At 35.5% G+C, this 23,638-nt stretch overlaps 1 pseudogene; it reads right to left on the reverse strand.

Annotated features, from left to right (window-relative positions):
- Positions 1-786: 786 nt before the first annotated feature.
- LOC125828846 (uncharacterized) lies at positions 787-15,109 on the reverse strand (annotated as a pseudogene).
- Positions 15,110-23,638: the final 8,529 nt, after the last annotated feature.

Raw genomic sequence — 23,638 nt, forward strand, 5'->3', positions numbered from 1 at the left:
TTCGATACTTAATATCTTTGTAACGATGTGTGCCAAAGTTAAAAGAGACAACATGTAAAAAAGGTATCATTTGAAGCAATGATATATCATATACATAATATCTTCTTCTAAATTTTGTATCTACTAATAATAAAGTATCGGATGTTGTATTTTTTATCAATATTATATATTATATACATACAATTTTGATATTTGTGTACGCAATTGTATTTCATGTACATAATAATTTTCTGAAAATTTAATATCATCTTAAAAAGAGTTTGAGTAATTTTGGTATCACTTTTGTGTATTTGATACTTAATATCTTTGTGACTTTGGCATGAAATAATAAAATCGTATCAATTTGAGATGTTTGAAGCACCTAAATATCATATACATAATATTATGTAAATGATAATGATTTAGTATCATCTGTTGAGATTTGTACCAATCTTATAATATATAATTTGTACCAGTTGTGTGAAGAATAAAATTTTGTTATTGTGAAAATAATTTTGTATCATATACTTGATAATTTTGTGGAAATTTTGTATCAGATTCACTGTAGTATAAGCTGTAGTGATATGTATAATACTTATAATATACAAAAATTAATAAGGTATTAAAATGTATTGAAAACGAATTTAAAAGCGACATAAAAATTATGGACATAAAAACTCTTCAAATTTAGAAGTATGAATTACTTAGAAATATAATGTTGACCTGGGGAGGAATACTCCAAAACACTTAATGTATCTTCAAAAAAATAAAACTTCATATCTTAACTGTAAGTCAGTAAATAAACTATTATTCTACATTAATCAGTTCATCATATGTCAATGGAATGAAGACACCCTTTTGCCTTGTAGGATCATCATTCACGCTAACGTATCTCGCCTTGGCCTTGTCGGTACCATATTTTCATAACAGTGTTGCATATCTTGAGCGAAGATAGTCACTTTGAAAAGGAATCGATGGGACCTTCATTTCGTCACTCAGAAATTCAGCAAAATGAGCTACATACGTTCCGCAATCACTGCAAATAGAAAGAAGATACATTATAAATTGAATGAATGTGTAAGTAAAGTTGGGTGGATACAATACTGACAGGCTATCACTCTCTTGTTGCATAATATCTCGAGCAAATTCCACCTCAAATGGACGTTGTGGACCCAACAATTCACCAGTTTTGTTGTCTTTATATGCATTCAATGCTGCCCAATCAATTATGTCGGTTTTATCAAAGAATCCACTATCATGAAGGTAGTTAGGAAGGATGATAGACAACTGTTTTATCTCATCAGATTGAACTTTCTTCCTTGATCCCAAAGATGAGTCATAAACTCGTATTAACCTTTCCCTTAAAACAGCCACAGCCAACACCCAATGAAATTCTTCACAATTGATTGGAATATATACCTCATCTACCAGATGCCATGGTAAAGCAACAGGGACAGAAAATTCATTAATGACGTCTTTGATGGACCTTTCATATACAGATACAACATCAACTCGAGCAATGTGTTCATGTGTACTAAGAGTATCATCTGCAGGACTGCAATAATATCTTTTGTACGCATTGTTGATATAGGACTTGAACAAACAGTTGCAGGTAGTGTATCTGTATTGATCCATGCTTCTTAGTTTTGACTTCTTGCGTAGATAGTAAAAAATTACATCTATGTGCTGCAAAAATAAAGAAAAAAAGAACATAATACATAAAACAACAATATGTGATAAAAAGCAAATGATACATATAACAATTGGCAAATACAAGTAGTAATCTGAATTTTTGAGCTATACATGTGTATCATATATATAATTGTATTGTATATTGTACATGATCAGTCCAGCATTTATATGGTTGTGACATAGTATAAAACTAGTTTTTTGTCCAAAGAAAATGCAACAACAAAATCCATATAATCAAACCCAAATAGAGCAGATTTGCCTCTATATTTATCCTCTGACGGTTTCCTATGAGAATGATTATAGCAACATAAGAATAATTTAATACAAAATCAAAGTATAAACATACAATAATACAAAAACTTACTTATTCGCATATGCTTTGCTATAAAGATACATTAATAAAAAAAACTTACTTGTTTGCATGTGATTTGAGGAGTCCTTTCTGTATCCACTGGGAGTACTATTGCATTAAAACTGATGAAGCTTGATAGGTGATGCCACATCCTTCAAATGGAGTATATGGGCGAATGTCATCATCTATTTTCCCCTTGCCCTTATCGCTGGATCCAAAGGTGTTTACATAAGAAGACTGTAAAATCTTTGAAGGCATTCTGTGACGTGGAGCTGGAGTCTTTGTATCAAGATTGTGTGCAGACTCCTTGACTGGAAGTTGGGTGGGTAGCTGGCTGTCAGATAGAAAATCATCATTGTTGGTTAGCTGTAGAGGAATGATTACACTCAGTGGTGTGACATTAATTGGCTTGTTTGAAAGTTTGTAGACAATTACATCTATGACTGCTTCAGTGCCAGATGAAATAGAAGCCGATGTGGTAAAATCCTACATGATATCAGGGAATCATAACAAAATATTACAATTTACATACGTAACTATTGACATTTTTCAGTAAACAATTTAGAACCAGACCGATGTATCAATAATTACTGGATTTGAAGCATGTTTTTGGAAGTCTTGTTGAATTGTATCAGCAACATCTTCATCACCGTTAAATACTTTTGTGTGTAATTGGGGGACTTCATGTCCTGCATCCTCCTAATAAACAAAATATTACATAGCATTTTGATTTTTTTCAAAATTAATTGATTATAACAATTCAAAAACTTTTACTTACCACTTCCTTATTATGAACAATCTCTTCTACCGGAACATGACTATGGTGTGTTGTGGGTATAACATCTATTGAATCTTTAATAACATGCTCCTTAATGGATGTCTCACCATTCTGTGTTTGTATATTAGTATATAAGGAAATATATCATAAAGTATCTATTAATGGTGATTCCAAAAAGAATATATAGTATCAACTGAGATTTTAGTGTATAATGTACAGCCAATGATACACAAAAAGGCAACGTTTGTTTCATTATGTGAATTAAAATTACTAAAATATCAATCTTATTAAATGATACATTGCTAATAATTTTAATCGAATTAACTAATGATTAAAAGACATTAAGTTATACAATTAAATTGAAGTATCATATACATACCTTTGCAACATTTTCTTCGGTAACATGTCATTTTTCAACCTCCACAACAGATGCATAAACATCATGATCAACAGTTGCAAAATCCATTTGTATGGGTGAAATGGTTTGTTGGAAGAATTGATCAGAAGCGAATTGTGGATCAACATTACCTTTGTTTACTGAATCATCCACTATATGTGGCATAAAATCCATTGTCCTTCATGATCCAAAAAATCAGTTAACACAAAACTGAAAAGGGAAGCCAAAAAATAAAAATACTACCTTATCACTTTTGTTATCTTTCGCACCAACTGCTTTCATCAACTCAGAATGATTTTTTATAGTTAACGCCTCAAGAGCTCCAATTTTGTTGTCAACCTAAATTCAAATTAAGCATATTAAGTGGAATTAACAATAAACATGAAAATGTTTAAATGACATAGTTATGTTTACTTACATAAGACTTCATGTGACCCTTCAGTTCCTCAAGTCCTGCATTGTCCAAAATTGTTCTTCGGAAAACTGTATTATGAGGAACACCAGATACATTATCGACTTGTGGCGATTGTGAAACCGGAGTTTGAAATGGCTGATTCGGTTGCTCATCTGGTTGTGTGGCTTTGGGCACATTATTTTTTGTTGGATATGGTGCAACCTTTGTTCTCTTGGGGGGTGGGGTGGATCTAATGGTAGTGTCACGACCCAAGCCTAGGGCCTAGACGTGACATGGCGAATGAGGAACCCGAAGGAACCCCAAACAAGCCTCTCAAACTTGTCATCACACTTCATCGGTCGCGGAAGTACATTCAACATTAATTAACGGGAAATAGGGACTAAGGCAAACCATTTCAAAATGACATCATAGAATAAGAGTCAAGCTCGTTTACAAAATACTTGTCCAACTCACACCTCTACATACATAGATAGGACGGGGGCCATGACATATTACCGGCTCCCCTCATAGTTAAAATACAATTGCAAGCTAAAGTCTCAAAACATAGGAGTAAGAAACATAACATAGCCCTCGAATTATTGAGGACTCACCAACAAACTCGGATAAGCGTCGTACTAGCCACGTGAATGGAGAGAAGGATCAAGAGTAGCTCCGGTCCCTACATGGTGACATCATGTAGGCAAAATATGCGTTAGTACTTGGAATGTACTAAGTATGCGGGGTGCAACACAACAATAAACAAGGACACAATCGAAATACAAGAAATAGTTTCATAGGCATTATGAATAACAATATGAGGATGCATGATCAAAGTGAAGTTAAAACATGTTTAAGTAAATCTATACTAATAGTAGATATCATATGTGTATGCATGATCCAACCAATCTATAACCCCAACTTAGGATGGGGGATGCCGTTCACACCCGGACACCCTGGTGGCAAGGTATAAACCCCTCACATGGTTGATGTTGGTCACACCCCAAGCATCCTAGGTGGTGAGATATAAACCTCTCACATGGTTGATGTTGGTCACACCCCAAACATCCTAGGTGGTGAGATATAAACCTCTCACATGGTTGATGTTGGTCACACCCCAAACATCCTAGGTGGTGAGATATAAACCTCTCACATGGTTGATGTTGGTCACACCCCAAACATCCTAGGTGGTGAGATATAAACCTCTCACATGGTTGTCCGGTTCTTTTCCCCCGGACCGGGCATGGTCATGCAACACTTTATATAGGAAATTCTCATTAGGCTCTAATGCAATCTCACGTATGGAATGAACATATACACAAGCTTAGTTTGTCATCAACACATCTTTGAAGTTCCATACATCTCATAACTCAAGCTTTAAAACATCAATTTATCAATTCTCCATAGTTGGACATTTTGTCAAACACCTTGAAGGCATGTAATGAAATCAAAGAGCATGGAAATTAGGGTAGTAATTATGCAACCAAAACAGTGAACAACCTACAACAACACCTTTACATTCATAACATGATCACATTATCTTCATTGGATTCTCATTCATATAATGTCATGATAACACTCCAATTTCTCATACTATGCCTTTAAGGCCATAAGCCTCACATACCAATACACCAACAATACACCATAAAATAAGCATGGGTAATGACATACTTCAACAATCTAAAGACCTTTAAACAAGTTTGATTCATATACATTCATTATCTAGCAACCACTTCATAAAGGCATAAACTAGGAATAGAGAGAAATCATGGGTTCATGGAGTATTTTCATCTTAAATCGTCAATACAACAACAATATAACCATAAAGTGCCATTAGAAACCTTTTAAAACCATTTGATGGAAGAACCCATGAGATTGAGTGAAAACCTAGATTTTTCATATTTTGAAGTAACTTTGGATTTGGCTCCTTGTATGGAAAATTAGACAAGGATCAAGACCCCCATACCTTTGCTATGATCTCCCACGAAAATTGATGAAGAAAGCCTTGAATCCAAAGCCCTAGCTCCCACTTCTTCTTCTTCTTAAATGGAGGATTGTAGAGAGGGAAATGTTTTTTTTTGGGATGGGAATTGGATTATGGTATCTAGGAATTAATATAAGTCCTTTGAAAAAAAGGGTCCAACACTTAGAAAAAAAAAACAGGCGGGTGAACAGTAGATGAACAGTAAAATCAACTACTGGAATTTGGATTTTCTGCCGGACAGACTTTACGAAAATGGGCATAACTTCTTCTTCCGAACTCCGAATAAGGTGAAACGAAGTGCGTTAGATAGCTAACTCAAAGGGCTTTCCATGGATATATTATTGGCCACCAAATAATTTGTGTGCTAGGAGATATGACCCTCCAAAGTAGACCCTCGAAAAAGGCTTCACTTGGAAATTTTGGATTTTGATACGGTTGCTCTAAAATTTGGGTTAGACCCATTTCCCACTCAATTTGACCCCCTAAACAAGAATATGAAGTCGGATTTTCGAAAAACGAAACGGATTTTGAGATATATGGAAATTACAATTATAGGTGTTTCCGAAGCACATTTTCGGGCATTTTTTTGGGGTCGTTTCAATATCTCCCCCTTGGGAACATTCGTCCCCGAATGTGGAAGAGACGTACAAGGCAAGACTTAGTAAGAACATATCAGCCCCAACATGAATGCAAAAATTTTATTTAAACATCACTTCAAGATTTCAAAACTTAGTGTAAAGCATCCATAACTCATCAATTTAAACATATATGCACATTAATGATTCAGAGGCTGAAATGTAGGACTCGATGGAGTACAAAGGACTTGATTTAATATCTTAGGCTTGAGTGGAGTTGAATAGATAAGGATAACGTCTTTGCATGTCCGCTTCGGCCTCCCAAGTAGCACTCTCCACTTGTTGATTTCTCCAAAGCACCTTAACAGACGCCACTTCTTTGTTCCTCAACCTTTTAACTTGTCTATCTAAGATCTGAACCGGGACTTCTTCATACGTCAAATTATCTTCTACAACACCCACAACCTCAAGAGGTACAATAGCGTTAGGATCACCAACACATTTCCTCAACATCGATACATGGAATACCGGATGAACTAATTCCATCTCCTTGGGCAACCCCAACTAATAGGCTACTTTACCAACCCTTTTTATTATCTCATAAGGACCGACATACCTAGGACTTAATTTCCCCTTCTTACCAAAACGAACCACACCTTTCATTGGAGAAACCTTCAAATAAACCCAATCACCCACTTTGAATTCAAGATCCCGTCTCCTCACATCGGCATAAGACCTTTGACGACTTTGGGCTGTTTTCAACCTCTCCCTAATCATCCTTACCTTCTCAAGAGCATCCATGACCAGATCCGGACCCAACAAGGCCACCTCTCCGACTTCAAACCACCCAACCGGTGACCTACACCGTCTACCATAAAGTGCCTCAAAAGGAGCCATACCGATACTAGAATGATAACTATTGTTGTATGCAAATTCAATCAAAGGAAGATGATCATCCCAACTACCTTTCAACTCCAATACACAAGCTCTAAGCATATCCTCCAAGGTTTGAATTGTTCTTTCGGCTTGGCCATCCGTTTGAGGGTGGAAGGCCGTGCTAAGCTTTACCTTTGTACCAAGACCCCTTTGGAATGACTTCCAAAAGTGAGAAGTGAATTGGGCACCACGATCCGAGATGATAGACAAAGGAATCCCATGCAACCTTACCAATTCATGAATGTACAACTTGGCATACTCTTCAGCCCCGTAAGTAGTTTTAACCGGTAGGAAATGAGCCGACTTTGTCATCCGATCAACCACCACCCAAACCGAATCAAAGCCTCTTCTAGCCTTGGGTAAGCCCACTACAAAATCCATGTTGATTTCTTCCCACTTCCAAGTAGGTATCTCAATGTCTTGAGTTAGGCCACCCGGCCTTTGATGTTCAGCCTTGACTTGTTGACAACTATGGCAACCCGAAACAAATTTTGCAATGTCCTTCTTCATACCGCCCCACCAATACACATCCCTCAAGTCTCTATACATCTTTGTTGACCCCGGATGAATAGAATAAGAAGAATTATGAGCCTCATCAAGGATTCTTTCCCTCACACCATCCACACAAGGAACACATAATCTACCTTGGTACCTAAGGGCACCATCTCCCCCTTGGGAGAAAACCTCCACCTTACCACTACTCACCGAAGCCTTTAATTCTACCAAAGAAGGATCAAGATCTTGCTTGACTATCACCTCATCAACCAAGGAAGATCTTGAACCATCAACAACAACTACTCCTCCACTATCCACCCCTTCTAACCTAACTCCCAATTTGGCCAACCGATGGACCTCCTTAGCCAACTCTTTACTACCTTCCTCCACATGAGCCAAGCTACCCATGGACACTCTACTCAATGCATCCGCCACCACATTAGCTTTCCCCGGATGATAGTGAACACTCATATCATAATCCTTAAGGAATTCTAACCACATCCTTTGTCTCAAGTTAAGATCTTTTTGTGTGAACACATATTGGAGACTCTTATGGTCGGTGAAGATATCAACATGCACCCCATACAAATAATGACGCCAAATCTTTAAAGCAAAAACCACGGCGGCCAATTCAAGATCATGGGTTGGGTAATTTTTTTCATGAACCTTAAGTTGCCTAGAAGCATAGGCTATAACCTTACCACTTTGCATCAACACACAACCCAAACCAATATGGGAAGCATCACAATAAACAACAAAACCTTCTAACCCATCCGGAAGTGACAAAATAGGAGCGGACACAAGCCTTTCTTTCAAAGTTTGGAAGCTTTCCTCACACTCATCCGACCACACAAATTTAGCCTTCTTTTGAGTCAACTTAGTCATAGGAGAAGCAAGAGAAGAAAACCCTTCTACAAATCTCCTATAATAACCCGCTAAACCCAAGAAACTCCTTATATCCGACGGGGTCAAAGGTCTAGGCCAATTCCTAATAACATCGGTCTTCTTAGGATCCACCTTAATACCATCCCCCGACACCACATGGCCTAGGAAAGCAACTTCCTTCAACCAAAACTCACACTTTTCATATTTAGCGTACAACTTCTCTTCCCTCAATCTTTGGAGTACCACCCTCAAGTGACCCTTGTGCTCTTCCTCACCCCGAGAATAGATCAAGATGTCATCTATAAACACCACCACAAAAGAATCAAGGTAGGGTTTGAAAACCCTATTCATCAAATCCATAAAGAGAGCCGGAGCATTAGTCAACCCGAAAGACATCACCACAAACTCATAGTGCCCATACCTAGTATGAAAGGCCGTCTTGGGAATATCACACTCCCTCACCTTCACTTGATGATACCCTGATCGAAGATCAATCTTAGAGAAGTGACTAGCCCCATGCAATTGGTCAAATAAATCGTCAATCCTTGGAAGAGGATACCTATTCTTGACGGTGACCCTATTAAGTTGTCGATAATCAATACACATTCTAAGAGACCCATCTTTCTTCTTCACAAACAAAACCGGAGCACCCCAGGGAGAATGACTAGGTCTAATAAATCCCTTCTCTAACAAATCTTTTAATTGCTCTTTCAACTCTGCCGGGGCCATACGGTAAGGGGGGATAGAAATAGGTTGAGTATCGGGAAGGAGGTCTATACCAAGATCTATCTCTCTTTCGGGAGGGACACCGGGAAGGTCTTCTGGGAAGACATCTAGAAACTCATTAACAACCGGAATAGACTCAACAGGAGGGACTTTAGACTCCACATCATTGACTCTCACAATATGGTACAAGCACCCTTTGGAAATCAACCTATGGGCTTTAATGCAAGAAATGAATTTCCCCTTCACCACAACATCCCGGCTCTCCCACTCAAGAACGGGTTCATTAGGAAATCGGAACTTGACTTTACGAGTCCTACAATCAATAGAAGCATAATATGCATGCAACCAATCCATCCCAAGAATAACATCAAAATCCACCATGTTCAACTCAATAAGATCGCAAGGCAACAACTTATTCAATATGCAAACCGGACAATTTCTATACACTTTTCTAGCAACAATAGAGACACCAATGGGAGTAGATACTTCATATGACTCATGCAACAATTCCGACTCAACATGAAATTTTCTAGCAACTAAGGGGGTAACAAAGGAAAGGGTGGCACCCGGATCAATCAAAGTATAAACATCAAAATCAAAGATTTGCAACATACCGGTCACCACATCCGGGGTCTCATTAACACCTTGTCTACCATGCAAAGCATAAAATCGATTGTTCCTTGGGGCACCACTTTGAGAAGCACCTCTACCCAAAGGAGTAGTGTTAGCACTTCGGACCTTGTTGCGGATCTTGGGACATTCAAACCTCTTATGACCCACTTCTCCACATTCAAAGCAAGCACCCGAACCCTTCATGCAAGGACCACCATGCTTCCTCCCACACTTAGGGCATACATCCATAGAACCCACTTCACCTCCCCCTTGAGGTCTAGGAACATTGATAGCAAATCCCCGGTTGACATGAGGGTTTCCTCGGCCTTGATGAAATCTAGCACCCTTAGGGAACCTATTCTCCAATCGGGCCCTCTTGGCCTCGTGCCCCCTTCTCTTCCTCAATTTCTCCTCCTCCATTTGCTCGGCATAAGTCATCAACCGAGACAAATCCATATCTCCAATGAGCATAGCGGACCGACACTCCTCACTAACCAAGTCGGATACACCCATCACAAATTTGTTCATCCTCGACCTAGAGTCGGCCACCAAGTGAGGTGCATACTTGGAGAGTTGGACAAATTTGAGGGCATACTCCCTCACACTCATAGCTCCTTGCTTCAAGTTCATGAACTCCACCAACTTTGCCTCCCTAAGCTCAAGAGGGAAGAACCTATTAAGGAAAGCAATTTTAAACTCCTCCCACAACACCACATAGCCATTACCTTTCTCACCCTTCCATTGATCAAACCAAATTTGAGCAACCCCCTTGAGTTGGTAAGCCGCCAATTCCGCCTTCTCACAAGCACCAACATCCATAATGGTCAAGATTTTGCATACCTCATCGATGAACTCTTGCGGGTTCTCATCCACCTTTGAACCATGGAAGACCGGAGGGTTCATCCTCATGAAATCTCTCACCCTTTCCCCCGGGGTGGTAGTTCGAGGAGCTTGGGCTCCTTGTTGCACTTGGTTAGATACCACTTGTGCAAGCATGGTGAGTGCATCACAGAGCTCACCATTGGTGGGTGGCTCTTCCGGTGATCGGGCCCGTCTTCCCCTCATGTTTGGCATGATGATCTAGCAATCAAAGAACAAGCGTTAGGGAGGAATCACCTTATCACACTCTAAGCACGACATAGAACATGAAGAAGGGAAACCTTTCCTAAAACGTTTTGTAGCCTCCCATTCATAGTCGTGGCGCGCTTCACAACCATGATTAGGACTCTACTCAACGCGGTGTGTTGGACTCCGAGGATTTAACAACCTAGTGCTCTGATACCAAGCTTGTCACGACCCAAGCCTAGGGCCTAGACGTGACATGGCGAATGAGGAACCCGAAGGAACCCCAAACAAGCCTCTCAAACTTGTCATCACACTTCATCGGTCGCGGAAGTACATTCAACATTAATTAACGGGAAATAGGGACTAAGGCAAACCATTTCAAAATGACATCATAGAATAAGAGTCAAGCTCGTTTACAAAATACTTGTCCAACTCACACCTCTACATACATAGATAGGACGGGGGCCATGACATATTACCGGTTCCCCTCATAGTTAAAATACAATTGCAAGCTAAAGTCTCAAAACATAGGAGTAAGAAATATAACATAGCCCTCGAATTATTGAGGACTCACCAACAAACTCGGATAAGCGTCGTACTAGCCACGTGAATGGAGAGAAGGATCAAGAGTAGCTTCGGTCCCTACATGGTGACATCATGTAGGCAAAATATGCGTTAGTACTTGGAATGTACTAAGTATGCGGGGTGCAACACAACAATAAACAAGGACACAATCGAAATACAAGAAATAGTTTCATAGGCATTATGAATAACAATATGAGGATGCATGATCAAAGTGAAGTTAAAACATGTTTAAGTAAATCTATACTAATAGTAGATATCATATGTGTATGCATGATCCAACCAATCTATAACCCCAACTTAGGATGGGGGATGCCGTTCACACCCGGACACCCTGGTGGCAAGGTATAAACCCCTCACATGGTTGATGTTGGTCACACCCCAAACATCCTAGGTGGTGAGATATAAACCTCTCACATGGTTGATGTTGGTCACACCCCAAACATCCTAGGTGGTGAGATATAAACCTCTCACATGGTTGATGTTGGTCACACCCCAAACATCCTAGGTGGTGAGATATAAACCTCTCACATGGTTGTCCGGTTCTTTTCCCCCGGACCGGGCATGGTCATGCAACACTTTATATAGGAAATTCTCATTAGGCTCTAATGCAATCTCACGTATGGAATGAACATATACACAAGCTTAGTTTGTCATCAACACATCTTTGAAGTTCCATACATCTCATAACTCAAGCTTTAAAACATCAATTTATCAATTCTCCATAGTTGGACATTTTGTCAAACACCTTGAAGGCATGTAATGAAATCAAAGAGCATGGAAATTAGGGTAGTAATTATGCAACCAAAACAGTGAACAACCTACAACAACACCTTTACATTCATAACATGATCACATTATCTTCATTGGATTCTCATTCATATAATGTCATGATAACACTCCAATTTCTCATACTATGCCTTTAAGGCCATAAGCCTCACATACCAATACACCAACAATACACCATAAAATAAGCATGGGTAATGACATACTTCAACAATCTAAAGACCTTTAAACAAGTTTGATTCATATACATTCATTATCTAGCAACCACTTCATAAAGGCATAAACTAGGAATAGAGAGAAATCATGGGTTCATGGAGTATTTTCATCTTAAATCGTCAATACAACAACAATATAACCATAAAGTGCCATTAGAAACCTTTTAAAACCATTTGATGGAAGAACCCATGAGATTGAGTGAAAACCTAGATTTTTCATATTTTGAAGTAACTTTGGATTTGGCTCCTTGTATGGAAAATTAGACAAGGATCAAGACCCCCATACCTTTGCTATGATCTCCCACGAAAATTGATGAAGAAAGCCTTGAATCCAAAGCCCTAGCTCCCACTTTTTCTTCTTCTTAAATGGAGGATTGTAGAGAGGGAAATGTTTTTTTTTTGGGATGGGAATTGGATTATGGTATTTAGGAATTAATATAAGTCCTTTGAAAAAAAGGGTCCAACACTTAGAAAAAAAAACAGGCGGGTGAACAGTAGATGAACAGTAAAATCAACTACTGGAATTTGGATTTTCTGCCGGACAGACTTTACGAAAATGGGCATAACTTCTTCTTCCGAACTCCGAATAAGGTGAAACGAAGTGCGTTAGATAGCTAACTCAAAGGGCTTTCCATGGATATATTATTGGCCACCAAATAATTTGTGTGCTAGGAGATATGACCCTCCAAAGTAGACCCTCGAAAAAGGCTTCACTTGGAAATTTTTTATTTTGATACGGTTGCTCTAAAATTTGGGTTAGACCCATTTCCCACTCAATTTGACCCCCTAAACAAGAATATGAAGTCGGATTTTCGAAAAACGAAACGGATTTTGAGATATATGGAAATTACAATTATAGGTGTTTCCGAAGCACATTTTCGGGCATTTTTTTGGGGTCGTTTCAGGTAGAAACTCATGTTGATCTCCTTAACAGTTGCTCCGGAGGTTTTAATGAAAAATCTTCAAATTCAGGAACCTCGTCTGGTTGCACCTCCTCATGATTAACATCTGATGTGGCTGGTTGAGTTGGAGGTACATGACTGTTATTTGGTAAATCAAGTGATCTCATTTCCTCATGAGTTGGCTGAACGTTAGAAAAACCATTCTATAGAAACAAAAATTAAAACACCATGAGAACCAGTTAAATAATGTATCGCAAATAAAAAAATAAAGTAAAAAAGGGTGTTATGTACTAATTACCTCAGTAAAGATGTTTTCTATAAACATCTCAAATTTAGGCTTAGCACCCATAACTTTCCAATTGCATATCCTTGGTATACCATTTCCTTCTTTAACAGCTATCTCGTTATATATTATAGACACACATTCATATACCCAGATATTAAGTGCGTATGGAAATCCATTCAAGCGATACATTTGTTTGGCAGGTTTGTACTCTTTTCTAAATGATTTCATTAACTTTGTGAATGCAAGTTGTCCCCACAGAAACTGTTGATAGCTTCCATCTTCTACCATTAAGAAATCTTCGATAGGAATTGGTGCATAACCAAGTTGCGAGAATACAAATGTATGAATGAAAAATAATATAGCCATCTAAAGGGCATCATCAGTGTTGTCCCACCCACCCATATCAAAACGATCTACCAGCCGTCCCTTGTTTACATTATAATTTGGACCAGAAAAGTATCTTTGAACCAACCTACTAGTTTTTGAATTCGGATATGTAAAATCTTTAATATTTCCGGTACACTTCAGACCAGTAATATTAGCAAATTTCCTGATACTAAATTGCAATACATTTCCTTTGGCATGACGAATATGAATTTCTTTTTCTAAATTGTCATGCTCAACGTCTAGAAGATATAAACACTTGGTAATTTGTCCTTGGTAGTGGCACTTGGGGATGTTAAGGTATTGGCCAAATATAGTATCCTTAAATAATTTCATACCTTCATCCTTTATTGACAACACTAAGTTTTCATTAAAATTTGAGTTGTAAGTAGGACCAAACTTTAGGGGTTGCTTTGGAATATGTTTAATTACATATTTCATATTCTGCAATTCCATAAACATAAATGATGTTGATCAATCACTAAATCGATAAATGATGCATACAGATTTAAAAGGGAAAGGCCAAATATTGATTCAAAATATTATGTTTCAGATCATTTTATACTACATAATAACAATACATGATTGATACACAAAATCATATAACTTTTGTATATACACTGACTTATATTTAAATATGATACAAAATGTTAACTACCAGATCTATTATATTTTGTTTACGTATCATTCATTATTACAATTTATGAATGTGATACATTGTACAACAAACAACTTACATATCATACTGTGAATTGAACGCCTATCTTAGATACAATTCTCAACACAAAATTTTTACAAAAAATAGTATTTCATCTACAAATGTAAAAGTTATATTCAATACCAACATTTGATAAAACAATCAATGTTTCTGGGTAACAACTCCTGATTTCAATATATACAATAAAACTTTATTTTTCAATAATGTCTAAATTAAAAGCAAAAGAAATGCATACCATGGGTAGTGTTGGTTGAGAAACGGGAAGGGCAACCTTTCTACCCCTTTTCTTTTGAGTTTTTGCATCCTTTGCTTTAGATGATCCCCCACTTCCTTTTTCAATTTTCTCTTCGTAGAAGTTTGATTTGCCATTAATGTCGGTGCATGCAAACTTTTAGACCTCTGTTCTGCATAGTTGGGGTCATCTGAATCAAAACTTTGATCATTGTTAGGTGCTATTATTTGGGAAATCCTAATATTAAAAGACGGATGATCCATTTTGTCAACTGATCCAAAATCGATTGAAACACAAAAATTGATTTTGAAAGAAAAATGAAGAAGATGATAATACCTATTTTGAACTTTGGACGGTTTAATAGAGATAGAATCGTTTGAAAATCAAATTGCTTTGAACTCGATAACTGATTTGGTAGTGGGGAAAGATTAGAGGCGAGATTTTGGGGATGAGAAAGGTGGGTTTTGGGTTCTTTCAGAATAAAGTATCCGGAATAGAGGATTTGGGGATAAATAGGGATTTTTGAATTTTTATGAAAGAGTAGGGATTAAACGATAATATGTAAACATATGTAGTGTAGTTTAGTAATTTTGCCAAATAAATAGCAGCATATCAAATGAAGGAAATATCTAATGGATCGGATCCACTCATATGCAGTGCTAATCAGCCCATTAGCCCATTAATTTATCCCCTGCCTTAACCTAGACCTTAGTGTATAAATACACCATTGTAAGTTGGAAACCCAGATATTCCACAATGTTGATGGCTAGAATTCATAAGAGATGTTTCTCTGCATCCCTAGGATATCTAGACTAGTGCAACATAGAGCTTAACCCATCATGTGAAGAATTCTAATAGCCAATAACACTAATCGTGGTTGTTGTTGACCGCCTCCGTTGTAAAGAAAAATATTACTTTAAATTTGGGTAAACAAGGGGGTTTGTCCTATTTTTGTGTCTTTTACTTTTTGTAAATTGTGTTCACTAGCAAAAAATTGCAGGTAGATGTTGTGAAAAGAAATAGTTTTGGGTGGACATTCAACATGACTCACTTTATGTGGTTGAACATTGCTCCCTTTGCAGATAAACTAATTTTAATCAAATGCTTCTGCTCTTTTTTTATCCATGACTTCATTTGGATCGTCTGTGCGTATGTTTATATATATTTCTATGATCATATATATATAACCCCCTTTTTTTCCTTTTTAATATGTGTTGATTATAGACTTTGGAATTAAGATTTAGTTATCTGATTTAGATCATGTCATGCTATATTCATTCAAGGCTTTACATTTTTATATATATATACTTCTAATTATATATCTTCAACGTCTATTTGAGTAGTGATTACTTTTGCTTTTTGAAGCATTGGTTGTGAGATTTTGCGGTGAATATTTTTAGAAGGAAGAAGAAGGTGCCATTTTTGAAGATTAGTAAATTTTCATAAAATGAAGTAGATTTTTGAATAAGAAATTGGTATCTATTTTTTATTAGTTTAGAATGGTTTAAGAATGAAGATTTAGGATGTCTTGTGAAGATGTCCAATTTTATGTTAGTTTCAGAGAACATAATTTATTTATACATATGCCAACCCTGGAGGAGTATGTAAGAATTTCCTTTCAAGAGACTTTGATATGACCTACATATTTTAGGTAGTAAAATATGTTCCTAGTCTCCCAAGTAATGTAATAAATCGGTCAATTATTTTTTCTCCAACTTATGCATGTATGGTATTTCTTTAATGGCAAGAAATAACTATGAAGCCTCTAGGGTTAAAGTTATTTAGCTTAGTGCCCTTAGTCTATCTATAAATATGCTTGTGATTCCATCAGTCAATTTCATAGGCATAGGCTAATATTCTAAGGTTTTCTTTCTATCTCATTCTTATAAAAGTTTTCGGTAAGACGAACGTTATTATCAACAATACTTGAACAATATATAATGACTGAGGGTACTTTCCTATTTATTTTTGCTTGCATTTCTTGTTGATCTGTGTTGAAATTCAAATGAGGTATCACAGACTGATTCAGCTGTGCAGTTGAGTGTGTTTGTAAATCATTAAAATTAGTCAACAAGTGTTGAATTTCAACACACATCAAGGACAATGCAATGGAAAAAATAAATTGAAACGTACCTTTAGCCATTATTATTTATGTGTTGTTGAAAGTCGTGTTCCAAAAACTTTAAGAAGAAATAGGTAGAGAGAAAACTCTAGAATCTTCTAACTTATGCCTATCGAAGAGTATCTAGATTGATAGAGTCACAAACGTATTTATAAGTAGACTAGAAACTCTAAGGCAAATAACTTTATCCCTAGGGACTTTTCATAATTATTTCTTTCCATAAAAAAAAGCCATATGTACATTACTTTGAGAAAAATTAAATGACCGAATACTTTACTTATTTCATTATTGTTATAAAATAAAGCATGTGTAGTAACATAAAATGACAAGAAGAGAAGAGAGACGGAGAGACACAAAGTAGTAGTAAGTAACTTTGTCTTTACTTTTTATGTTTTTCTCATACTTTATTTTATAACACGTTATCAGCACGAGTCTCTTCATCTACGAGCATCTTTGATAGTGCATTAGCCGAAACATAAATAGTATAGAGTATATTCTATTTTGCTATATAAGCCTTCTTATACTTGATAGTCTAAATTTGATGTGTCTAATATAATTATCGTTAATATTATCATGAATTTTGAGCTAAATATTGAAAGGATAATTAAGTCATACTTAATTGATAATCTTGTTAGAATAATTGAACTCAAAATCGTTAGAAGACTAAAAGTGCATAACGATGAATTTTTAATTTGGTTGATACTTTGTTGTGGTTATCACCTAGTAATACATAATTATTTTTAAAGGAGATATAGTTGATTTAAGGAATGCATATCAAAATAAAAATAAAAAGGTATTAAAATTTCTTATGTTGACCTACATTAACTAACATTATTGATTATTTTGCACTTGTTTTTCTTTCACTTATTAATCATTTACTTCTTGAATTATTATAATATGTTATATGTACTAACATAACTTGTTTTATAGTTGCTTTGAAAAGGTAAGCAAACTAATATTTGAAGAAGTATTTTACTTTCTTTTGGTATCATCAAAAGGCTTTTTCTGCCATGAAAGATTCTTTGAAGTGGCGTTGGCATGTCGTTTAGGTTGACAATTAACAAACTTGTCAATGATAAGTAATTGTATATATTTTCTTTATGGTAAGCTTCTTTCATAATACTAGTTACATTAATTCTGATTTGTATATATCTACATAAAGAGTATGCTAATTTTTGAAATCCATAAAATATGCTACATGTCATTAAGACAATTTGACATGTAGACTTTATTAGGTCCATTTATCAAGTGTTTATTTAATTCTTGAATTTTGAGGTATCATTTTATTTATTGTTATTATTAGTGACAAAGTTACTTACTACTACTTTGTGTCTCTTTCTTTCTCTCCTTCTCTTCTTGTCATTTTATGTTGCTACACATGCTTTATTTTATAGCAATTATAAAATAGTTGAAGGGGGTAATAAGACCCAAGTTAAGTTAAGATGTGTCGCTATAATTTTGGTTATAGTTTAGGGGGTACTTGTGCATTATTATTATTATTAATGTTAACTATTGTGGGGTGTCAATTTGAGTTCTTTTATTGTAAATTTGAGTTAACCACAATATTCCCGAGTATAATGACATAAAGAAAATTAAATTACTTAATCACATAAAGTTAAGTGATTAAGATATATTAATGACATTTGATAAAGTTCAATTTTCTTATTAAAATTGTAGCCTTACCCACATAGAGGTGACAAGTTTGGTTGAATTAATTCTAATGAGACACTAAGCCTTCCAGTTTAAAAATTATCATATTCCCACAAGTATGGATTATTCTCTAGTTTTATTTGGCTTACTAGGACAATAGAGTTAAGTGAATTTTATGCATAAATTGAAACCTCTACCCACAAGAAGGTTTAAAATTTACTTAAAATCGGTATTTTTGCGTTTCACTTTTGATGGTTATGTATTTTATAGCTTATGTATGTTTATCCTGGTTTTGTAGTTAATACAACTTTTCCTACTTCTCTATTTCACAAAAATGCTCGAATTCCAATTTTGTCGGGTGACAACTTTACTGAATGGAAGGAGAAAGTCTTTCTCACTATAGGGTGTTCATATCTAAACCCGAGCCTACAGCTTGGGCTTGGACATGGCTGGCACCCAGAACCATTGTTGGTCTTGGAAAAACCTTTGGTCTAGCTTACTATTGAACGGAAGACTAAACACATATGTGAAAGCTTAAAAAGTAGGTGAACGTCGAAATAATTTAAGCATTTAAATCACTTCCATCACACTTTATACAAAAAGTTTAAAAATAAACAAGTCTGGTTAACAACAGTTTAATCATTTGAAAACATCTGAATGTTAAAGAGTTAGCTGGCTCAACTAACTTATCCATGAAGTCTCTACTGAATTAGAGATAGATGCCGGGACAAGACCGGCGGCGAACTAAATAATGATCTACAATGTCTTGACTTTGCATGATAAGGAAATTGACACTGAACGATGTATTATTTATGAGAACTCATCAAGCCTTAGGCACAAAAGATTAGCACATGTCTCTAATGAAATATCAAAAGGTTAGTTGATGATGGAGTTCTTAAAGCTCTTGATATTTTTGACGTTGGGACTTCCACATAAATTGTAAGTAGACCAAAAAATTCACTAAATCTTCCAAAAGGAGTTTTCAGTTGCTTGAGATTATAATACTCTAATTTCTAAACTACGATAGTTGGACCATTTTTTCCGACTATAGTAGTCTGACCCTTTCGACTACCGTAGTCACAATATGAAAAACAAGACCCAACCATCAAAGTACCTAAATGGCCGACTACTGTAGTCGGAACATTATTAAAATAATAATTTATTAATTTAAAAAATGCCAACTATTGTTATCATAGTAGTTAAACATCTAAATAATTAATTAATATATACTCTGATTATTGTGGTAGAGTTTACTTATTTATTAATCATTTAAGTACTCTGCTTACTACTATAGTCAGTATAAATAATTCATCTATTAAATATATAGGTGCTCTTCCGATAACTACAGTTGGCATTTTTAATTTTCTAAAAATAAATTATATGATATTGCTGGTTATTGTAGTCGAAAAAACTACACTACTTGCTAAATAATACTATCATTCAACCATAAAAATTCAACAATCAAACCAAACATCAAACACATTCTTAATCTTTCAAATTCCAATCAATATAATTGAATCTAAAAATTGAAGCATCATGAAAATCAAGTCTAATAAGTATTCAGTTGTTATTCAAAACAAAAGTATAGTTTAAAGCAATTCTAAATCTCATAGAAAATTTCTTAACAACCACAACACAATCTACTTTTCATCAGAATCGGTCTCTTCTTCCCATCATCAAATTCAACTATATGTTTCTCCATGAACTTCTGCACTTTAGCAAAGTTAGTTTCAGTTGTCTGAATTCGTTATGTCAACTCTGAAATCTATCTTTGCATTTCTTCCATTTCTATCGAAGATTTAGAAGTAGAAGCACTTGAGAATAATGGTGATGGATAAAACGAGGAAGGTTGTACTCCAAGCCCGTAAACTCTATCTTTCTTCACACCTCCTGCCACATTTGTCCATATTGAAGTAATATCACTAGATGATAGTTGGGTTGTGGAACCAGCCTCAGAAGTAGGTTGTGTTTGACGCCATTCGTCCAAGCCTCTTTGAAATTCAACCTAAAATAAATGTACAAATAAAATCCCCACCCAGAAAGGTAGCAAGAGAAACAATAAGGATCCATTCGTTCGTAGAATTATTTACTTGGTTAGGATCCAGCTGCCATGTTTGATTGAAGCAAGTAGAAGAAAAGAAGATAAAGAATAAAAATAGTTAGGTATGTTCTATCAGAATTATCAAAGAAAAGGAAGCAATAAAATTTTATTCTTATTAATACATTTGAGAAGTTGACTATTGTTGCATTGAATTTGAGTTCTTTACAGTGATCAAGAAGGTAGCAACACTCATGTTTGCTTGTAAGGAAAAAAACCTTTATTAAAGTAACATTCTGAAATAGGAACAAAGAACCAAATAAAATGCAAGAAAGAGCTAAGCAACACATATATATGCTCAAGAAAATTCAATTTTTTTACGTAAATAGAAATACAGGCAGGCTAATTGTATGCACACTTCTGAAACTAACTTTTCTAATTTGTTGGAATTGAACATTGTTCATTCTTTTCTTGTAATGAAGGTCAGGTGCTTCTCTCTGTGTACCTTTTGACTTATCATTGATATATCTTCACAAAAACTTTTGACAATTTAAGCTTTGAGAGATAAGAAAATCTTACAACTTAACGTAGGTAATATTCAATCGAGATTAAGGTTAACAAACATTAACAAGAATAATTAACTTTTTGCATTATTCACCAAAAAAAAAAAAGAACTTACCAACATGCTAAATTTACTTATTACCTGAAAAGAGCCAGCTACTATTTTTTTTTTATCTACTTAGCTTATTTTTAATTACCTGAGAATCTACTTCTCTCTTTAAGACAAGGGAAAGCCAGATCCCATTACTAATTGTGTATAAGAATCATTTAACAATACTTCCTACACCATTTGGATCAATTCTTTCAGCTTCTTTTATATTATCACAACTACTACCTATGGAATTCTTCAAAGTACACCCTAGTCGTAACATGACGTATAAGACCCTCAAATGCCTTACACAAGCCACTTAGCATACATCATACAAGATAATAGAAGTTAACGAGTTCAAAAGACAATTTATCATAAGAGTTTGACAAAAAGTAGCGAAAATCTAACATAGTCTCAAAGTCATTAATACATCAAAGAGTTATTGGAACGTAACCCATACATCATATACAATATTCGAAAAGAAAGGACATAAAATAATAAAGAGTCTCGGTCCTTGGAACATGAGGAATCACCAATCTTCAATGGTTACAAGGTATCAACTAGCCACGAGTATGCGGAATAGGAGCGTCGGACCCTACATTAGTGAAAAAATGTAGGCAAGAGTATGTGTTAGTATATAGAATGTACCAAGTCTAATAGCAATATTATAAAATCATACTAAAAAGGACTTTATATGGCATGCAATGTCCAAGCTAAATCATAAAATAACATTTTTGGTAATAATCATGGTCAATGAAAAGCTAAACATCTTTAAAACATATTTTGAGATACTTCTAGAAGTAACCTTAGTTCATTATTGTGGGAAGTAGTTGTTAACCGACATATACACCATGTGAGCTATATAACATGGAATTTAGTGTCTGAGATATTTCCTTACTTGCCAAGGGAAGAACCATAAACTTCTAGCTTAAGTGGATTCACTGGCTAGTTAATGTCCATCTAAGACAAACTTATGTTGGCACATAGTTATGGAACATGGGTAATCGCCACTTGTCCACTCGGTGCTAAGTATAATTCCCACGAAAAGTCATTAATCTTAACTTGTCTTATCATTTAGGGATGTCGCCACTTGTCTTATCATCCATGGGAGACACATTAAGTAGTCAATCCAAGCTAGAAATCATTAGAATAGCTCCTTAAACTTGATTCATCTTAGGTGAGAAAACATTTCAAACTTATGAATCATTTATGTGAGAAAATCCTTTCACAATCATGTTTGATTCGTATGTGGGAAATTCTTTCACAACAACATTGATGCTTTACTCTCAAAGTAAACTTAAATCATTTTCATCAATTTGATAAAGAAACATGCATATCTTCATAAATTCATCTATCATAGTTCAAAATCCACATCATATCATCATAGTCTAGAATTTATGGGGTCATGCATGGGTTCATGGGGATTCAACTTAAATACATGTAATTACTTCAATTCATGCATAAAAAGACATAAAACGATCAATTGGATCAACATTGAAAGGAACCAATGACAATTGAATAAAAATCCTAATTTGATTGGAGAATCTAACTTTACAAAATTGGAGATTTTAGGAACCCTATGGAAGAAAGAGCTTCATAGGTGAATACTATCATACCTTGAAGTTCAAAGTCGAAAAGCTATGGTGGGAATTGAGACTTGAATGGAACCTTATCTCCTCCTCTTCTTCTTCCTTATAGAGAGAAATATTTGGGGAAGAACTTTGAAAAATTAGGAGAATGAGTTCGATTGGGTAATTTGGGAATTAAAATGTTTAAATAGGGCCTAGGGTATAAGGCAAAACGACTTAGTATAGAGTTAAAAATATTAGAGAAAGGACCAAAAAGCCCTTAAAAATAACTGTTGGACCTCCACCAACGGTTGGACTTACTGCCGTAGGTCCAACTACGAACCAACTGAATTGCGCATGATTTTGGTTGAAGGAGTGTGACATATACCTTATATATCCTTTGTATATGTTTTCCTTTTTCAGTATGTACCTATTTAGTAAAAGTTTCTGACAAAGCAGTGCTCTGTGACACCCCATAACCCTTGCTAAATCCAGCCCTGATTGTAGGTCATTGTTACGATAATGGGTGTTTATTAAAGTATACTTGTGATTCATCCAATGCAATGAAGGCATTGAATTATGAGTAAAATATGCTAACATTTTATACTGATTTGTATATTAGTCTAAATAAATCTAGAC

The sequence above is a fragment of the Solanum verrucosum genome, unplaced genomic scaffold, assembly GCF_900185275.1.
Source record: "Solanum verrucosum unplaced genomic scaffold, falcon-dt-bn FXZP01000198.1, whole genome shotgun sequence".
NCBI lineage: Eukaryota > Viridiplantae > Streptophyta > Magnoliopsida > Solanales > Solanaceae > Solanum > Solanum verrucosum.